This window comes from Meriones unguiculatus, chromosome 18 (genome assembly GCF_030254825.1).
Source record: "Meriones unguiculatus strain TT.TT164.6M chromosome 18, Bangor_MerUng_6.1, whole genome shotgun sequence".
NCBI lineage: Eukaryota > Metazoa > Chordata > Mammalia > Rodentia > Muridae > Meriones > Meriones unguiculatus.
The window spans coordinates 14,176,713-14,189,746 of NC_083365.1; the positions used below are offsets into that span (position 1 = coordinate 14,176,713).

Below are 13,034 nucleotides of genomic sequence, written 5' to 3' on the forward strand. Positions count from 1 at the left end.
AGACCCTGCCAAGAGCTAGGAAGTCCTTGCTCACCTTGGTCACACACTGTATGCCTCTAGACTTTACTCAAAGGAAAATACGATTCTCACCCCTGCATGGACTCCACTTTTGCTGTCCTACATGCAAGGGTACTGATACCAACGCATTTACCATGTAATTGAAAATGATCCCTACAATAACACGTAAGGTCTTTGGGAAATATTTTAGGATGTACACACAAAGAACCAGCCATTCAATAATATCTAAATTTCAGTGAAAAATTAAGTGATGAGTCTGATGTTGGGGAAATGACATATCAACATCTGCCCTTTCCCCACCAGGGGTTCAGTGTGATGGAAGCTCTGCCCTACTCTAGCGGCCGAGCAGGATTCTCTCACTCCTCCTTGCCTGAGACCATAACTTCACAGCAATAGAAGTGAGATGCCAGCATCTCTTATTTTCCTCACTTCAGTCCCAATAGTATAGAGGCCCTGATCCACACGGCGGCAAGCAAGAGGACCTGGGACTCTCCTCCTTGTCCAACAGTTCCTCTCTCACAGGGCGGAAGCGTCACTGCAGACATGGCAGGCAAGGCAAGAGCACTTCACACTGAGCGTCCCACCCCAGCTTGCTGCTAGGGTCAAGGTCTCACACTAGGAAAGACAGAGGAGAAGACCAGAGCTACGGCCCCACCCTAGCCTTGCTTATAAAGGCGTGACACTTCAGGGGAAGAAAGCACCCAGCTCTGCTACAGCAGCGCTGAGCCAGAACCAGGAAGAGAAGCAGGCCATCATGGCAAGAGCTTCTGGCTCAGAAAAGGAATTTCCCTTGGAACAGACCATGTGAAAGACCACGCAGATGAGTGATGTTACAGGCATTTTGTTATTGAGCAATTGAGGGTTTCTGATAACCTCATAATCCTTTTAGTGGCAAAAAGTAAGGGTGTGTTGAAAACAAACAACAAGTCTGCTAAAAGCTTCCTAGAATGAATCATGGAGAGATCTAAGAAGAGCTTCCGTGGCCTGAGCAGCCTCAGTGAATAGCAGTACCATGGCCCTCCCAAAAGACTTCACTAAGTGAAGCAGGCTGGGACATAACATAGGCTCCAAGAGAGCAGAGGCTCCAAATTGTGCCAAAAAGCCTACAGCAACTAACTTATGACAATGGGAACTAATAGCCAGTGAGCTACCCACCAACAGAGGCAAAGCACCTAAAAGCTTGTGAAGAAATAAGCAACGATCTATGCACAGCCTGGTAAAAAGCAGTCATCCCATCCAGCCTGGGAGACAGCACATGCTCAATATTGGATATGCTCAGGAGTGACATCACAGGGCAGTGGAGAGGTTGGTGGGGTGGGGGGAAGGGAAGGGGGTACACTAGTAAGTAAACAACAGGGAGCTCTGGGAGAAAGACAAGCACCCCAGAGAGTCTGCAGGTATTAGCCAAGTATGAACCACTCAACCTGGGAAGCAAAGCAAGGTTGTTGCAGGGTATTTGATCACACTGTGAACCCCAAGATTGTGTTGTTTACTGAAAGCACCTGTTTCTAGTTGTGTGGCTCAGCCCTAGCACACACCTTTACTCCAAGAGCTTTCCGCTTGAGTATTGTAAACAGGATTAAATAAAGTTAACTCTAGGTAAAGAGCCAGAGCAAGCAACCAGTTGACAGGAAGTAAACATAGGAAAAAAAACAAACAAACAGAGAGTAAGAGGAAGTCAGAAGGATGGATAGAGAAATGCACAGAAAGTAGAAAGGAGAGACAGCCAGTTTGAAAGAGGTGTTTCTGAGATGGTGTGGAAAAGAAGGTCTCTTTTCCTTTGGGGATAAGGAGGAAGGTAAGCTTTCTCTGCCTCTCTGCAGGGTTTCTGGCATCTGGCTCCTGAGTCTTTATTGGTAAAACTGAATGTTTGAGATTTTGTTAAAACTATACAAACCCTCCAATTTGCCTTTGAGGACGTGTGAATATTGTACTTAGGAAACAAAAATCCAAAGCAATTATTAAAAGTATATTTTTTAAATAACATAGTTCATGTTAAGTATTTTGGATAGCAACATTTAGCATCAATAAAGACATAGAATTTTATTTTATTTTACTTATTTGTTTGTTTATTTATTTATTTATTTTGGTTTTCTGAGACAGGGTTTCTGTGTGGTAGCCTTGGCTGTCCTGGACTCACTTTGTAGACAATGCTGGCCTCAAACTCACAGCAATCTGCCTCTGCCTCCCTGAGTGCCGGGATTAAAGGTGTGCACCACTACGCCTGGCCAACACAGAATTATTTTAAATTGAGATTCTGAAGCTGAAAACAACTGAAGTAAACATTTTTCATGAAAGTAACTCAATAATATATTTGAGCTTCTCAAAGAAACTGTAAGAATGTTCAAACATAAGTCAATAGAGAGAATGCAACATGAAAAACAGAAAAAATAATAATGGTTAAAAATATGCAAAGGCTCAAAGCAGGGTGAGGCCACTGGGCATATCCCCAAGCATACAACATGAGAAAGAACAAGAAAGGGAGAGATGATCGTAATTAGGGCAGGGAGATGGTCTCCCTTGTCACCAAGCCTGCTCACTGCAGCTCCGCCCCCAGGACCTACATAGTGAAAGAAGAGAATTGACTTGTCCAATTTGTCCTCTGATTGTACATGACCCCAACATGAGCACCAGTGTGTGCTGGCACACACACACACACACACACACACACACACACACACACACACTTTGAAAAAATATAATAAGATTGTTTTAAAAGTTAAAAAGCTAGGGCTGGAGAGATGGTTCAGTGGTTAAGAGCACTGGCTGTTCTTCCATAGGTCTTGAGTTCAATTCCCAGCAACCACATGGTGGCTCACAACCATCTATAATGAGATTTAGTGCCCTCTTCTGGCATACAGGCAGAGTACTATATACATAATAAATAAATACAATTTTAAATAAATAAAAGTTAAAAAAAAAACCTAATGGCTAAAAATTTACCAGATCTTTTGAAAAGCAATCATTACATTTGAGAAACTCAGTGAACTCAAATGCACTGAACACAAATTTGTTGGACATAGTAAAAACTACTGAAGCTAGTGACAAAGAGAAAATCATAACCCAGGAAGAAAGCAACAGCAAGTGAGGGAATATCAATAAAATTAACAAACAGATTATCGTCAAAAGCAAGGGAGGGCCAACACAGCTCAAAGTGTTGGGAGGAAGGACCCAATCAAACAGCATTATTACAGCACACGCTAAGCTATCCTGGAAAAATAAGATGAAATAATGGATTTCAAGTTAAACAACAGAGAACAGCTGTTAAGAACCAACAGCATAAGCAATATGAGCTGAAGTTCCTTGAGTCAAAGTAGAAGAGGAGCTCGTGTATGGGTAGTTATGTCAGCAGTTACAAAAAAAAAAAAAAGATACTTCTATGCTTCTTTTAAATTTATTAAATATATATTTTTATTTATTTATTTTTAATCTTATTAAATTTACTTTTTAAAAAATTATAGTTTATTCACTTTGTACCCCAGCTATAGCCCCCTCTCTCATCCCCTCCCAATCTCACTCCTCCCTCCCTCATCTCCTCCCATGCCCCTCCCCAAGTCACTGATAGAGTAGGTCCTCCTCTCCTTCCATCTGATCCTAGTCTATCAGGTCTCATCAGGACTGGCTGCATTGTCCTCCTCTATGGCCTGGCAAGGCTGCTCCCCTCTTAGCAGAAGGTGATCAAAGAGCCAGCCACTGAGTTCACGTCAGAGACAGTCCCTGTTCCCCCTACTATGGAACCCACTCAGATAGTAAGCTGCCATGGGCTACATCCATCCAGGGGTTCTAGGTTATCTCCATGAATGTCCTTGGTTGGAGTATCAATCTCAGAAAAGACCCCTGTGCCCAGACTTTTTGGATCTGTTCTCCTTTCAGAGCTCCTGTCCCCTCCAGGTCTTCCTTTCTCCTCCTTCTTTCATAAGATTCCCTGCACTCTGCCCAAAGTTTGGAGACATCATAAAACTGAAAAGCTTCTGTAAAGCAAAGGACACTGTCGTCAGAGCAAAATGACAGTCTACGGATTGGGAAAGGATCTTCACCAACCCTATATCTGACAGAGGGCTAATATCCAGAATATATAAAGAACTCAAGAAGTTAAACAGCAAAAAAAAAAAAAAAAAAAAAAAAAAAAAAAAAAAAAAAAAAAAATCAAGTAATCCAATTAAAAAAATGGAGTACAGAGCTAAACAGAGAATTCTCAACAGAAGAATATCAAAAGGCAGAAAAACACTTAAAGAGATGCTCAATATCCTTAGTCATCAGGAAATGCAAATCAAAACGACCCTGAGATTTTACCTTACACCCATCAGAATGGTTAAAACCAAAAACTCAAGTGACAACACACGATGGAGAGGATGTGGAGAAAGGGGAACCCTCCTTCATTGCTGGTAGGAGTGTAAACTTGTACAACCACTTTGGAAATCAATCTGGCGCTTTCTCAGAAAATTAGGACTAGCGCTTCCTCAAGATCCAGCTATACCACTCCTAGGCATATATCCAAAATATGCTCAAGTACACAACAAGTACATTTGTTCAACCATGTTTGTAGCAGCTTTATTCGTAATAACCAGAACCTGGAAACAACCCAGATGTCCCTCAGTTGAGGAATGAATACAGAAATTGTGGTACATTTACACAATGGAATACTACTCAGCAATGAAAAACAAGGAAATCATGAAATTTGCAGGCAGATGGTGGGAACTGGAAAAGATCATCCTGAGTGAGGTATCCCAGAAGCAGAAAGACACACATGGTTTATACTCACTTATAAGTGGATATTAGACTTATAATATAGGAAAATCATACTAGAATCTGTACACCTAAACAAGCTAAGCAAGAAGGAGAACCCTGAGTAAGACGATCAATCCTCACTCAGAAAGGCAAACAGATGGACATCAGAAGAGTGAGAAAACAGGACACAGGACAGGAGCCTACCACAGAGGGCCATTGAAAGACTCTGCCCAGCAGGGTATCAAAGCAGATGCTAAACTATTAGCCAAACTTTGGGCAGAGTGCAGGGAATCTTATCAATATATTTTTATTGTATGTGTTTGAGTGTTTTGTATGTATGTATGCATGCATGCATGTACACTGTATGTATGTATGTATGTATGTATGTATGTATGTGCATGTCTGGTACCTACAGAAGTTAGAAGAGGGTGTTGGATCTCCTGAAAACTGGAATTATATACAATTATAAGCTTCCATGTCAGTACTAGGAATCCAGCCTGGGTCCTCCGTAGAATCAACATGTGTCATTAACTTTTGAGCCAATTCTCCAGACCCATGCTTCTTCTTTTAACTGATAGAAAAATCACTTAGGTACCGTAACATGAAAATAATTGTATCATGGATACTATATCATATACAAATATAACATATGTCATAATAACTGAGCCAAAGTGTAAACTGGGAAGGAAGGTTTTTCGGAGTAAAGAGAAGCACCAGATGGTAGTGCTAACCCACAGAACAAATCAGAAGGACCAGGCGTTCTAACTAGAAAAGATTCAGCGCTCCTACCTCAGGCTCAGGGAACACTGCAGAAGACAGGGTCGAAAGACTGTAAGAGCCAGAGGATCGGGGAGTTTGCTGTGGGATATTCTCCTCCTGATGTCAGAAGCTGCACCCATGAAGTTTCACCAACATGACTGCCTAAATATGAGCTGAACAAAAACTACACGAAGGGGGCCTCAACCCCACACAAAGAACTACAGGCAACTAAGGAATGCTGAGAATGGGAGAAACAGTCTTCCCTGAGAGGGGCACACCCATTGATTATCCAATAACCAAACGATCTGCCCTGAAAAGAATACATACAAGTAATGTTATACAGGCTGAGCAGGTTGTATTTATGTGTTTAAGAATATTAATAAATACATGTATATGAATGCAGTAAAAATTTCATTAATTGTTATTAATTGTTATTATTGTTTTTCATTAAAAAGAGGTCATGTATTTGAAAAAGCACGGGGTATATGGTAGATTTTGGTAGGAGAAAAGGGAATGGGGAAATTATGCAGTTATAATCTCAAAAAAAGTAATAAAAAGAACAGTGTCATAACAAACCACATAAATACAGGTTTATTTCTTCTGTTTCACAAAAGTCATAAAAATTATATAAAGTAAGAGTGCACTGTATGCTATTATGTGTAACTTCTGTACACGCGACATATGCAAAATAGTATAACAGAAAGGAGAAATGGGGAGCATAAACAGAGTATATTATACGGGAAAAAAATCTATTTTCAATAAAAGAAAGAAGCCTAAAGGAGGGAGATGGGGAAAAATTATTTAAAATGAATCAGATCCTCCATTGCACCTCATCATGTCCCCTCCCTTCCACCACCCACAACCTTTGGCAGGTGAAGAGTTGGATCATGAGACAGGAGAGCTGTCTGCGCCCCACACCAGCCGCAGCTCTTATGAAGAGTGAGCCCCACCCCTCCCCTGGGCAGCACAGTAGAGTTCCCAGACAACTGGGGCTACACAGAGAAACCCTGTCTTGAAACAAACAAACAAACACAAATTAATAACTAAAGTTCCCACTGGAAAAACAAAACAAACCAGAGAATCTAAAAGCACAACCAATGCTGGACACATCACTGACCAGATTCTACAATCCAACCAGACAGGAATCTTGGGGTCTGCATACCATAGAGGGGCCAGGAAAATCCTCTCTTTCTAGCATTTCATGGGGGCAGCTGCTAGAAGCCACTTTGAAATGACCCCAGCTAAGTTGGCAGACAGGAAGCTCTAGAAGTGAGATCGCTCTGTGCGCAGCCCTCTCTGGGACCCAAGGAATGAGAGGATTCCTGGAGTGCGAATTACCTCTAGCTAGAAAGGAAAACCTTTGAGTCAGAACGGTGCCGTGTTCCACAAGGATGCAGCCTGGCCTGAGCCAGAGACTCGAGTGAGACTTACTAATTCCCTAGAGGAGAGATGAATGACAACTGCTTAAAGGCATTAGGGCACATGCCTGTGGGAAGCTTGCCGATAGCCCTTTTCAGTGCCTGGAGATTGGAAGACCCTATTATAGTGTCCACTACCTAGCCTGCAAACTACCTCCTCTACTTATGAAGTAAACAATCCACAAATGTCAACACGGGAAGCTTGATACCGCCAGGACTCCGCTTTTGGAGGCCCAAATGGCCAGGGAAGGAAAGGCAAGATGGCATAGAGACACAACCAGCACCTGTGCTCAGGCGAGGTCTGGCACAGATGCTCAGCCATGAGCCCATGTAACCACAGTCTGTACCTGCTGCATACAAGGAGTAACTGCACAGAGGCACCTGCGCTTGGGCACACGTGAGTGACTGCAAACAGACTACCTGTACCTGTGCATGCATGAGTGACAGCAGAGAGACGCTCTGTACCCATGCACACATGCAAGCCATCTCAGTGAAACAGTCTGCCCTGAACACATACAAGTGACTGCAGAGACAATCTCAACCTGTGTTCAGGCAGCTGGCCACACGCACAGCCTGGGCCTGCCTTCAGGTGAGCAACTGCACTGGCCCGAAAGAGAAACCTAATGTTAATTTTGTAGCACCATCCTGCTTTCCAAGACAGGCTGGCTTGGGACTGGGATCTCCCAGCATTGGATTCCCAAGGACTGGGGTTGATTTCGGTTATATGATTCTAATTCTTCATACATTTCTCTTGTCATCATACCATTAACTGGCACTGCCTTGTCACCTCCCTTCTTTTTTACCCCCCCTTCTCTTTATTACATCTTTTCCTCTGTTTTTCTGTTGCTCTCACGTTGTTACTCTTTCATGATTCTGTTTCCATTATTAACTGTTCCCGTATTAACTTTAATATCTAGTAACTTAGCACACAACTGTGCCATCTTTGCTAGACCAAAAGCAAGGGGAGCCGAGGGGGCTACTGTTTTTAATTTTCATAGCGGGCCTATCGATCAGTTGCAGTTGCCTCTGAAGTGAGTGTTCTGCTCCCAGAAGGGTGACGGGCATCATAACTTGTGCACCGAGAATGTGAAATTAAGGTTTAACCACTGTGGCACACTCCCACGGTGGGGAGGGAAAAAAAAAAAACCTCAGAGCCGTTGTCACCCAGCCCTACTTAAACATTGCAAATGTTAGAATTGAAGAAAATATAGACAATTTTAAAAAATCAAGCCAATGACCTAATCACAGATTCCAAGCCTCCCCCCCCCAAATTGATCCAAAATCAACATACAGAAATCAGAAACTTTCCTTTGTAGTAGTAAGAAACATGTTGAGGAAAAAAGTCAGAGAAATGACCCATTCACAATAAAAGACATTCATAAAAAAAAAAACGTAGTCTTGAGCAAAAGAGAAAAATTCTATAGCTACCAAACCCTGCTTGTCAAAATACCTGTTTTCAAATATAGTACAGAAACCTAGAAACAAACCAGCCTGGATAAATAGAATAGCCATAACTCTACTCACAATACAGTTATGTAATTTTGATAAAGATGCCAGAAATGTGCATCAGAAAAAAGAAAACCCCAAACAAAAATGCTGATTCAATTGGATGTCAACATGGAGAACAATAAAACCATATCCTTCTCTTATCCCGTGCACAGATGAACTCAAAATGGGTCAAAGGCCTCAGCAAAAGATCTCAAATTCTGAAATTGTCAGAGACTAACATGGATAAAATACTTCAAGGTATAGGGATGAGGCGCGGGCACAAGGTTATTGTGTAATTCAAATGCTGATTGCTGTATAGCCCGCCCCCACCCCATATCTGGCTGCAATCCTTGTTCTGAAAATCTCCGGTCTCTGTGTTGTATAAACTCTGCTCCCCAACTGTCCCCTGACATGCCGATAAAGCAGCTTACAGCAGGGAAGGGAATAGGGCCAGACTTCCTGCCAGCCCACGGAGGAGGAGTTAGAGGAGGAGATTCAGCCATGGGCAGAGGTCCAGGAGACTTCAGGAGAGAAGAGCTGGAGCGAAGGAGGCCATAAAGTGTAAGTGTCTCAGGGGTTTACGCTGGGAAGAAGCCAGCCTAGCAGGCAGACCAGCCTAGAGGGTTAGGAATAGAGTAATTACTGCTCAGTTGTTGTGCCATGAAGCTTGATAAGCAAATAAAAGAGTCTCAGTTATATGGGTGATAGCCAGGTTAAGGGAGAAACTGAGAAACAAGCACAATTTTATAAAAATAGTTTTAACAATGAGGGGCTGGAGAGATGGTGCAGGTGTTAAGAGTGCTAGCTGTTTTTTCAGGGGACTGGAATTCAATTCCCAGCATCCACATGTTGGATTAAGCTGTCTGTAACTCTGGTTTCAAAGGCTCTGGTGCCCTCTTCTGGCCTTCATGGGCATGGCATGGATGTGAGCACATACACACTTCTCATACACTTTTATGTGTATGAGATAAGTTCCTCATACACATAAAAATTTTTAAATAAAGTTTAGTAAATAATAAAAATACCCCTGCAGCTCAGAAAACAAGCTCAGGAACTGACAAGTCATATCGCATTAATTTTAAAAGCTTCTGCACAAAAATAAAAACAATCAACCAACCAAGACACAGCTTACAGAATGAGAAAAACTGCTAGCTCTACCTCTGATGTGGGGTTAATATCTAGACTAGATAAGGAACTCAGAAGATTGAATTAAATATGGGAAAGTAGACAACCAAAGACCTATGTGGTTTAGCAAAATAAAAGACAGTTCTCCAAAGATGAAGCACAAATGACAAAGCATGAAAATATGTCCAGCATCCTTAGCCATTAAGGAAATGGAAACTAAAACTACATTGAGATTCCATCTTGTCTCAGCCAGGATGACTGTCGTTAAGAAAACAAACAGCTGGAGCTGGACAGATGGCTGAGAGCACTTGCTTCTCTGGCAGCAATGCCATGCTGTTCCCAGCACCCACACCAGGCAATTCACAGCCTCCTGCAACTCCAGTTCCAGGGTATCCAGTGCCCTCTTCTGGCCAGCATGGACACTGCTGGCATGTGGCGCACATACAGATAAGCAGGCAGGCACACACACACACACACACACACACACACACACACACTATTTTTAAATGGAGGATGAACACTGGTAATAATATAATACAGGATAAACCTACTAAAATCTGTACACCTAAAGAAACTAATCAAGAGGGAGGACTCTTGCTAAAATGCTCAATTCCTATCCAGAAAGGCAAACATCAGAAGAAGGAGAAAAGAGGGAACAAGTCAGGAGCCTGACATAGAGGACCTCTGAAAAGCTCTGCCCTGCAGACTATCAATGCAGATGCTGAGACTCATGGGCAACCTTTGGGCAGAGTGCAGGGAATCTTAGGAAAGAAGTGGGAAACAGTAAGATCTGGAGAGGATAGGAACTCCACAAGGAGAACAACAGAACCAAAAAATCCGAGCACAGGGGTCTTTCCTGAGACTCATACTCCAACCAAGGACTGTGCATGGAGATAACCTAAGACCCCTTTACAGATGTAGACCATGGCAGTTCAGTATCCAAGTGGGTTCCATTGTAATAGGAACAGGGACTGTGTCTGACCTGAACTGATTGGCCTGCTCTTTAATTACCTCCCCCTGAAGGGGAAGCAGCATTACCAGGCCACAGAAGAAGACAATGCAGCCACTCCTGATGAGACCTAATTGACTAGGATCAGAAGAAAGGAAAAGAAGACCTCCCCTATCAGTGGACTTGGGGAGGGGCATACATGCAGAGGGTGGAGGAAGGGAGGGATTGGGATGGGAGGAGGGAGGGAACCACAGGGGGGATACAAAATGAATAAAGTGTAATTAATAAAGAATTTTAAAAAAGAAAAAATACTGGTAAATAAATACAATAAATACTAGTAAGGGTTCAGGGAGATGGGAACACCTGTACGCTGCGGGTAAGAAGGTGATATGGAACAGCCATTATGGGAGCAAGCGTCATGATTTCTTAGAATGGCAGAACTGGAACCTTCCTGGTATATGGCAAAAGTGCCCTGATTGGCAGACGGCAGAGGCTTACAAACCCATGTTTGTTGCAGCACTAGGCACATTAGCTCATCTGTGGCGCCACTGTAGGTGGCCATCAAAGAAAGTGTGGCATGTGCCCACATGGAGTTTTACACCGCTGTGAAGAAGAGAGGAAGAATGTCATTTGTTGTTAGAAGATGAACGTAACTAGAGATTATCATATTAACTGAAATGTGTCAGACTTAGACATGACATCTGTCCTATCACTTATGGATCTGTGTGTGTGTGTGTGTGTGTGTGTGTGTGCCCACATGTGTATGCGTGTGGTATGTGTGTCTGTGGAGGAGGGGAGGTATGCATATGTGTGTGTCTGTGTCTGGTGTGTGTCTGTGTATTTGTGAATGCATGTGTGTGTGTGTGTGTGTGTGTGTGTGTGTGTGTGTGTGGTGTGAAAGCAGAAAGGAGACTGAGGAAAACTATGAAAATGAGAAGCCGGGTGAGAGGGAAAGGCATGTGAGGAAAATATGGTCAAAGTTAAGATTCACCTAAAAAATTATCTTTATGAAACCTATCACTATTTACAATGAACATGTTCTAAAGAGCAAAAAAGAAACACGTGTTTTTTAAACTGATGACTAATTTATTATGAAATATTCAATAGCATTTTAAAGTCTTCAGAAAACTCAAATTTTAATTATAAACTTTATAGATGTGTTAATTTTTTTTCACTAAAAAATTCAGTGAAAAGCAAAAACAAAAGCACAAAAAAACCTGTTCAAGATAAAGATTTCAAGTTAAAATCTGTTTGCAATAATAACCCCCCAAATGAAGCTATTGCTGGTTTTTCTTGTGGGGAATGACACTGATGGTGTGATTTAGAGGTTAAAATGGCATTTAGATTAATAGAGTGGGCTAATACTTTGGGACAGTTGGAAGCACAACCTTTAGAGTCAAGCCTCTAGTGTCTTGGCCCTAGAATGGAGGTAGGTGTGGCTGCAGAGGAACCCACAGCCTGGAATTGCTGTCAAGCCATTATTTCTGTTACAGCAGTCAGATCTCCCCTTAAATAATACTGTGGAACAAAACCTAACCAAATAAAACAGGACAAACAAATGAAACAACCAGGGAAAGGGAACAATAAAAACCAGAAGTTTTATCTGTCCCAATTATTGCACAAAACACGACAAAGAAACAGAGAAATACGGTAAAACAAGGTTCTATGTCAAGTGCAGAAACTCACAACTCCTCCTCTCTGCAAAAGGCCAAACACAGTAAAATGAGTGAAATACCAGAAAGAGCACGATGCTCCAAGTCCAACAAGAGAGGTGAGCAGACAGAGGGCTCTCAAAGGAACATCCAAATAAGTAAGAAAACTGGGACCAGACAAGAACGCTAACATGGTGTGTGGAAAAGTCAGCAGTGTTAGGACACACTTGCAACCTAAAGGGAAAGGAGAGTTTTAAAAAGAACTAGCAGAATGAGTCAACAGGTCAAATGAAAACATATCAGGGAAGCATTATCAACAGGCAAGACCAAACAGAATAAACACCAGTGACAGAGAACTTACTCAGGCTTATTTGTTTTCTTTGTGCACTTACATATGTATTACTGCTTCACAGATGAGAGAAAACATGCAAAAGATATCTTGTGTTTATCTTCCTAACTTCACAAGAAGCTTCTAGAGCTCACACGGAGCAGAAGAGACCCAGAAGAGCCAATGCTGAAAGAAAAAATGGCCTTGAAAACTCACATTTTTCAATTTAGAAACATGTTACATAGTTACAGTGATCGAGAGAAGGTGTGCTGGAATTGTCATACATCAGCTGAGTAGATATGGGAGATTCCAAAAATCACTCTTCTTTAAAAGATGTAGTTATTTGTGTGGCTGTGTATGTACATGTGAGTGCAGTACCGGTGAAGGCCAGAAGAGGGTGCTGGATCCCCTGGAGCTGGTGTTAGAGGCCTTTGTGACCAGTTAACATGGGTGCTGGGAACTGACTTCAGGTCGTCTGCAAAAGCAGCAAACAGCCTGAACTGCTGAGTCTTCTCTCTGGCCCCACCAAAAGTCTGTCTTTATATTGATGACCTACTGAGTATTCAAAA

At 42.2% G+C, this 13,034-nt stretch overlaps 1 protein-coding gene across 2 annotated transcripts in view; it reads right to left on the bottom strand.

The window, feature by feature from the left end:
* The window catches only part of Acoxl (acyl-CoA oxidase like), a 289,947-nt gene that overhangs the window by 161,913 nt on the left and 115,000 nt on the right, over positions 1–13,034 (bottom strand). The gene's annotated exons all lie outside the window — the stretch shown is intronic.